The sequence below is a fragment of the Nematolebias whitei genome, chromosome 14 (genome assembly GCF_014905685.2).
Source record: "Nematolebias whitei isolate Nwh7 chromosome 14, NemWhi1, whole genome shotgun sequence".
Taxonomy (NCBI): Eukaryota; Metazoa; Chordata; class Actinopteri; order Cyprinodontiformes; family Rivulidae; genus Nematolebias; species Nematolebias whitei.
In genome coordinates this window covers 7,843,879-7,851,752 of record NC_056511.1, presented here as the reverse complement: position 1 = coordinate 7,851,752, position 7,874 = coordinate 7,843,879, and the positions used below count along the sequence as shown (strand labels likewise).

At 38.9% G+C, this 7,874-nt stretch overlaps 1 protein-coding gene across 1 annotated transcript in view; it reads left to right on the top strand.

Moving 5' to 3' along the window:
• Positions 1-7,874, top strand: part of cadm1a (cell adhesion molecule 1a) — a 586,018-nt gene that overhangs the window by 425,342 nt on the left and 152,802 nt on the right. The window lies entirely within an intron of this gene.

Genomic DNA, 7,874 nt, shown 5'->3' with positions numbered 1-7,874 from the left:
TGGATGGATGGATGGATGGATGGAGGGATGGATGGATGGATGGATGGATGGATGGATGGATGGATGGATGGATGGATGGATGGATGGATGGATGGATGGATGGATGGATGGATGGATGGATGGAAGATTCATGAAAATGTGCATAATGGTATTTCAAATGTTTGAGCAAAATAGCTAAAACGCAACATTTCACAATCAAGGCTGATCTTTGTCTAAAACGCTGGCGTTCAAGGAGGATACTCGAAGTATTACTGAAACTCTAATCATTACTATGTAAGGGAAAGCATAACATGGGATTACAGATATATCCCAAAGATTTGGTTATACTTCCACTGAAAAGCCAACCTTTTTTTTTTTGCTGGACCAACACTGGTGGCTGTTTATTATTTTATACCTGCCTATTTATTGTGATGTATTAACACGAAGCAGCATCATTTCATTAAATTCTCTAATTATAAAGTAATATTTGACAACCTCCACCCCCCTTTAGTAAGTTATACCCTCATGCCGGTCCACCTGTTTATGATTGCTGCCATGTTTATTAGGTGGGATGTTGCTGCAATGTGATCCCTTATTAAATTAAATTAAAACTAATCAAAAGCTGTATTGGGCCGCAGAGACTGAATTGGCTCGCAATCCCATCTACTTAACATCAACGACCCGGACTGTGTATACAATATCGGTCTCAGATTGCATACTGTCATGCTGAAGATTGGCTGATCAGACACATGGGGATTATTGTTTTTTCTGCATATACTGTATAAAAACACTGTGCTTGCAAAGTCTCTGTTAATATCAAGCACGGCATGAGCGCACATAAGCAATCTGTATACATCAGTTCAGGAAAATGTTGTGTAATTGGCTTAGATGTTGATAACATAAAGAGGTGTTAAAGTAAATAGTGGTGTATAAGGAGCTGCTTATCAGGTAATGTGCTTTTGCTCATAGTTCCATGCAATGATATAAATAGTGTCTATATAAAATAATGCACCTACAATTGTTGCACATGACCTTCAATCATGCAGTGAGTATTGATATTGTCAGCTCAGCTTTATGAAAAAAGCTTTTATTCTCTAACGGCACAGATGGATGGGAGATGCTCAAGCAGACAAACGCTGGTTCGGATGGTATTGATGCTCAGCTTTGTCATCTTGAAAAGTGTCTCTGCTGCTCATCTCGTGTGTCGTACTGTGCAATAGTAAACGGGCTGTGTATTTTTACAGTTCTGTTTTAAGTAGAGAACCAATTTTTGGTGCAAGTAAAATTCCTGCATGCGTATCAGTTTATATGGGTTTCTTTAACATACTTACAGGCGTTAATGCATCGGGGAGATACCTGAAGAAAAGTTACTGTCACGCACTGAATTGGGAGGTTGATGGGAGGGTGGCCTTCTGAATGGCTGCCTCACACATCAACTGGGCGAACTATGGTAATAAATGATAAATACTGCAGGTAACACTTAAGATGCAAGAGCTTTAAGTAACTGTCTCTACATGTGGGTTCATTTTTAGGCTTGGGCTCTACATGAAATGGTATTCTTTAAAGATTGATCCTTGTAGGTGTGTTATATAACAGATTCTGATCTAAAGGGAAACACTGTTGGGCAGCTGTGGCTTAGTGGTTAGAGTAGTCGTCCTCCAATGCGAGAGTTGGGGGTTTGATTCCACCAGCAATCACATGCCAAAGTGTCCCTGGGCAAGACACTGAACCCCTCATTGCCTCTGATGTGTGTCCCATCAGTGTATGAATGTGATAAAGCACTGATTATTCTTTGTAGAGGTCTAGTAGAGTGCTGTATGAATGGGTAAATGAGGACACAGATTGTGTTGTAAAGCGCTTTGAGTATCTTGAAATAAGATAGAAAGGAGCTGTATAAGTATAATCCATTTACCATTCCATTTACTGTTCTATGCTGTATGTAATTGTAATAACACACAAATTTTGTACAGACAAACATTCCTGCCAAACCTTCACATTACTTTGAGCAAACAGCATTAAAGATCATGTTTGTTTACAACAAGTGGTGCATTGATCTTTTCCGTTTACCTCAAAAATCAAAACTCAGATCTGGTTATGGAGATTTGACGTTATCCTGTTCTAGTTCCAGCTCAGCAAACCAAGAGGTTTTTTTTTTTCATTCAACCTTTATTTAGACAGGTAAATCCCATTGAGCCTCGTGGACTCATTTACAAGAGAGACCTGATTTCAACAAAGAAGGATAACAACAATGGACGACGACGACAACAATAGACAATTATAAAGAGGCATACAGATTTTTTTTTTTTATTTATTTTTTTTTTTACAATTTTAAATAAGATGGCAAAAACAGTAAAAAAATAAATAAATAAATAAATAAAAACAGCTCAATTCTAAGGCGAATGTAGAAAACTAAAAACAGGAACATGTCTGCATTGGTCCCTGCCAGGAGTCCAACAGATTTTTAAAGCCACTTAGAGAGGTCAAGGTCAAGAGCTTCAAATCTGTTTGTAAGATATTCCAGGAAACAGGAGCAGAGTAGGAGAAGACCCTTTTACCTAGTTCAGTCCTCACTGAGGGCACACTGCAGGTAATAATGTCCTGAGAGCGCACGCTGTAGCTGCACTCATGCAGAGACATGTAGGAGGAGATGTATGAAGGCAGCAGACCAAGAAGTGATTTAAAGATGAAAATGTACCAGTGAGAGAGTCTTCGTGAAGTTAATGGTGACCAGTTAACCAGTGAATACAGGGTGCAGTGGTGGGTACGATAATCACAGCCAGTTATGAATCTTAGTGCACCATGATAGACAGCATCCAACATCTGCAGGGTGCTTGTAGGAGTGTTCATGTAAATAATGTCACCGTAATTAATGGAGGGAAGGAAAGTCACAGTTACAAAGTGTTTCCTAGCATTCAGAGTTAGACAGGATTTGTTTCTGAAAAAGAAAAACTGTTTAACTTTCAGTTTCTTTACTAGGTTTTCCACGTGGAGCTTAAAAGAGAGATGCAAGTCGACCAAGATACCCAAATATTTATAGGAATCAACAAACTCAATGGGGACACCATTTGAGGATAAAATCAGAGGAAGAACTGCTGGGACCAACTTCCTATTTGAAAAAAAACATCCCTTTGGTTTTATCGGCGTTTAAGACGAGTTTGAGGCCGAACAAATCTGATTGGATGATGTCAAATGCGGACTGCAAAAGCTGGAAAGCCTTAGCAACTGTTTTAGCTCGACAATAAACAACTGTGTCATCAGCATAGAAATTTAAGGATGCATCAGGGATGCTCTGACCTACATTACCTATGTCGATTGTAAAGAGGGTAGGTCCTGGGCCTTGTGGTACACTATTGTTGACTGTTAAATAACTAGAGGAAGTACCATTATGAATTGATGATTTGATGATTGATGCTTTGCTAATGGTTGTGCTCAAAGCTAACAACTATTAGCAATCCGAGCCAAGAGCAACATTTCACTGCATCCTATGCATTCTAGCAAATGACTGCTAAGTCACTAGTAGTTTTTGAAAAGTACTTTATTGGTACTTACTTGGGGAGGGTGTGGCTGAGTGGTTAGAGCAGTCGTCCTCCAGTGCGAGAGTTGTGGGTTCGATTCCACCAGCAGGCTCATAACGAAGTCTCCCTGGGCAAGACAATGAGCCCCTCATTGCCTCCGATGTGTGTCCCATCTGTGTATAAATGTGACAAAGCACTGATTAGTCTTTGTAAAGATAGTAGAGTGTTGTATGAATGGATAAATGAGGACACAGATTGTGTTGTAAAGCACTTTGAGTATCTTGATAATATAGAAAAGAGCTATATAAATACAGTCCATTTACATTTACCATATACGTTGTGCAGGACACAGTCACTTGGATGAAAACTGACAAAAGTTGAGCAATTTTCAAGTAGGAGTCAACCATGTTGGATTTTTAGGTCAGAGCTGGTCAGGAATCTCTGACTTTACAGGTCAAAATTTAGGCTTTGAGTAGCATTCCAGCTGATTTATTTATTTTTTACATGGAATTCTGAATTCCCAGCACAAAATAAAATGCAGCATGAACATCATCTATTGCTGGCAGCTGCATATATGTCTAATGCCCCCAGCTGTCCTAGTGAGGAAAACCAAAGTTTGGAATTAGCTTTAATGCATATGAGGTTGGTACTGTATATATTTCACTTGGTCATTTGGGATTTAGACTATGTTGGGAAAGATGTTCTCATATTCTGAGCCTCTCTTTCCTGTGGCTAGTCATGGTGGTTGTCATCACTTGTGAAACTCAGACATATCCTAGTTAAACACATGACCATGGGGTGGCGGTGCATGTGTGTAAAAAGGTTTGAAAGCAGGTGGTAAGAAACATTAATCATAGAGCCTGGTTGCCAGTTTGTGCAATGCTTGATTGCATCAAAAGTCTCAACTCTAACCAAGGTTGGCTGTTCTCTTTCGGATGGATGATGGTGTATCAGCCGAGTGTGCAGATCGGTGTGGATGGAAGGTTTCACAGGCTTTTTATATGACTGAAGCCTGATTGAGGGTTGTCGGTGCTCTCGAAGCGGAAACATTTCCAAACGGTTTGTGACAGTGCGTTGTCATTTAAACACACCAGCTACGTTATTATTATTGCCCAAAGAAAGCATGGAGTCATTTACGTCTCCCAAGTTGGTAATATTGAGGAAGCAATTTGGTTTTAAAAGTGTTTGCTTATTGTCTGTAATGGACTGGAGGTTTTGTAGATTTTACTATAAAAATAAACTCCTCAGTCTGCAGGTTTATTTTTGCCTTTTTATAAAATCGGTTTAAGCAGCAGCCTTGCAAGACCTGAAGGTTTTCTTGCTAAACTGTGTTTACTTTTAATAAATATGTTCTCCACCCTGGCATGTTTTGGTTAAAAATTCAATCTTAAATTATTCAGGAGCAGGTTTTTCCTGAAATAATAATCGTGAAGTTCTCTAAATTTGATGCTTGATAAGATGCTCTGTCTCTGTTACTTTGACCTTTTTTAAATAAGAAACCAGCGCAGCGTTCTCAAGATGCAATTAGAAAACCACATTTGGTAATTATAGCCGTATTTGTAATTGGATGTTTTTGGTTAGTTTCTATGCTGGTTTATAATTCATTAGCTGGGTCACTGCTGAGCATTTTATTTATAAATGCTGACAAACTTCTGGGAGGAGTAGTGACATCCACAGTGTGCGTCCTTTCATATCCTTGTGAACTTTTTAGAAACAAATTCATTAATTTGATGCGTTTTTCTCTGCTTTGACACAATAGTTACATAAACATTTCAGATGCAATTAACTGATTTCCTTCTGTAACTCCCTGTTTGTCCATAAATGTATTCAGCCTAGAAGATTCACTGTGTGTGCATGTGTTAGTGTATCTCTGGAAACCTGACACTGGGGACCAACATGACCAGCAGCCACCGCTGGCCAGCTGCCCAGTGTTGGGTTTGCACTCATCATTTAAAATGAGCCAAAGCCACTAAAGGCGTACCGTCGGCAGCAACAATAGATGTTACCCCAAAGCAAAGTCAGAGGTGTTATTACTGTAGTTTTTCAAATCATAACAACAAACAGCAGGAAAAACTCCATGTTTCATTCCACGGGCAGAGATAGTGTTTGAAAAACAAGCAACTGCAGCAATCTAAGAGACGTTCAATGACCGATGATGACTGTAAACAATTTTTCTCAACCTAGAGCTTTTCTAAAGATTTTTTTTTCTTCAATTTTGTTTATCAAGGATACAGATGGCGACTGCAGACACCCACAAAGTTCAGCTCTTTTAAAGCAGGGGGCTACACTCCGCTTATGAACATTAATATTCTTGTTTTTTGCAGATAAAGTCAAATTTTATTTATAAAGCGCATTTAAAACAGCAACCGTTACCAAAGTGCTTAACAATAAAATCACAGCATCAAGTAAAACATAACAAGATGTAATTAAAAGCATAAAATATAAAACACAAACACAATGAGAATCAATGGGATAATAAATCAGATCATACTGTGTTAACTGTTGGTGAATGCAGGTGCGTTTTCAGGAGAGATTTAAAAGCAGGGAGCGAAGTGGGCTGTCTAATGTTGGGGGACAGATTGTTCCAGAGTTTAGGGCTCATGACTGAAAAAGTCCCATCTCCTCTGAGCTTCAGCCTGGTTTTTGGTAAAACCAAGAGCAGCAGGTCAGATGATCTCAGCACCTGAGAAGGAACATAAGAGAGAGGAGGTCAGAGAGGTGAGACGGTGCAAGGCCATTAATGCGCTTAAATGTCAACAGAATTTAAAAAAATATTCTGACACACACACAGAGCCATTGAAGGGAGGACAAAACTGGTGAAATGTGCTCAAACCTACGAGTTCCTGTTAAGATTTTGGACGAGCTGAAGACGTGAAAGGAACACCTGACTGACCCAAACATGAAGCGCGTTACAGGAGTCCAGCCAGGTTATAATGACGGCATGGACTAGTTTTTCAAGGTCAGATCTGGTCAGTCCAGATTTAAGCTTAGCTATCTGCATTAACTAGAAGAAGCTTTTATGCAGAACAGAGTTAATCTGTTCACTAAACTTAAAGTCAGAGTCTAAAACCATCCCCAGATTGGTAACGGACTGCTTAAGATGTGGCTGAAGAGAGTCAAGATTTACGGGATCAGTGACTGCGGTAGAGCTAGAGCAAAACACAATGACTTCAGTTTTCTGATCATTAAAACTGAAAAAAATTGAAGACATCCATGCCTTGGTGTCATCGAGACATTTTAACAGAGGGTGAATGAAGCAGGAACCGTTGGGTTTTAAGGGCAGATAAATCTGTCAGTCATCAGCATAACAATGAAACAAAAGATCATAGATAGCACTTTGAACAAGCCCTGTTTGGAGAAATAGAGCTCAATTCTGACCAGACTGGCAAGCTTGCAGCAAGTCCAAATACAGTCAAGACCAAAGTGGATTGCTGCTGGTTTAAGGTGGTCCCTCATGGGCTGCAAGTAGTTGGCGAATGGCATTCATGAAAGAGTTTCTCTAATGTCTTGTGACTTTTGTCATGACTTTTCTCAAATTATCCGTGTGCCATCATGAATGTCTCCATTGCCATATTTTGTCATCTGCTCAGGAGCTCTCCTCCGACAGAAAACATATGAGGCAGATATCCAAATCCAAAATCTATGCTGACGAAAAACAGAAAGTATTGAAAAATTAGTCCAGATCTACCTCTTATTTTAAAAAATGTACTTCGAAATTGGGTGACAACAAAATAATGTGCATGGCCAAAAATGCAGTTTTACAAGCCGTGCACACACAAATAGGCAGTGATTTAAAAAAAAACAAAAAAAAACAATTGGCCTTTCGAACATGACCATACAGACCATTAGTCAGTTAGTTTTATTCAGAGTTCCACGAGACTGCAACAGAAAATGTTTTATCGCAAATTTCTTGTAATTTTTTAGCCAACTAATCTCTCGACAGTCAGAACGTAGATAGATATTATTACTTTCAAAACAACTCCAATGTCAACAAATTATCTTTTTGTAAACCTTTTCATATCTGTCAGTTTTGCATCATATATTTTTTTTGTATAAAATATTATATCGCTGCTGGAAGTATCCTAAAGGCACTGGAGGTGCTACAGCTAGCTACTGTAACACGCACTGCCACTACTTCCACACACCTATACATTTCTATGTAAACAACTGCATTATATACAACTGATGATAATGTGAAGGTTTTTAAAATAGTCCAAAATGCTATAACATAAAATGCTACAATATTTCTGAAAATGGAGTGGTTTCTAAAAGACAACAACTTACCTTAGTCCCAACATTGGCATCCGACTAGCTGTTAGCTCATGAACTCAGACCAAATTACTATTTATTTATCCAAACTCAGGTTGTTCAAAGATATAT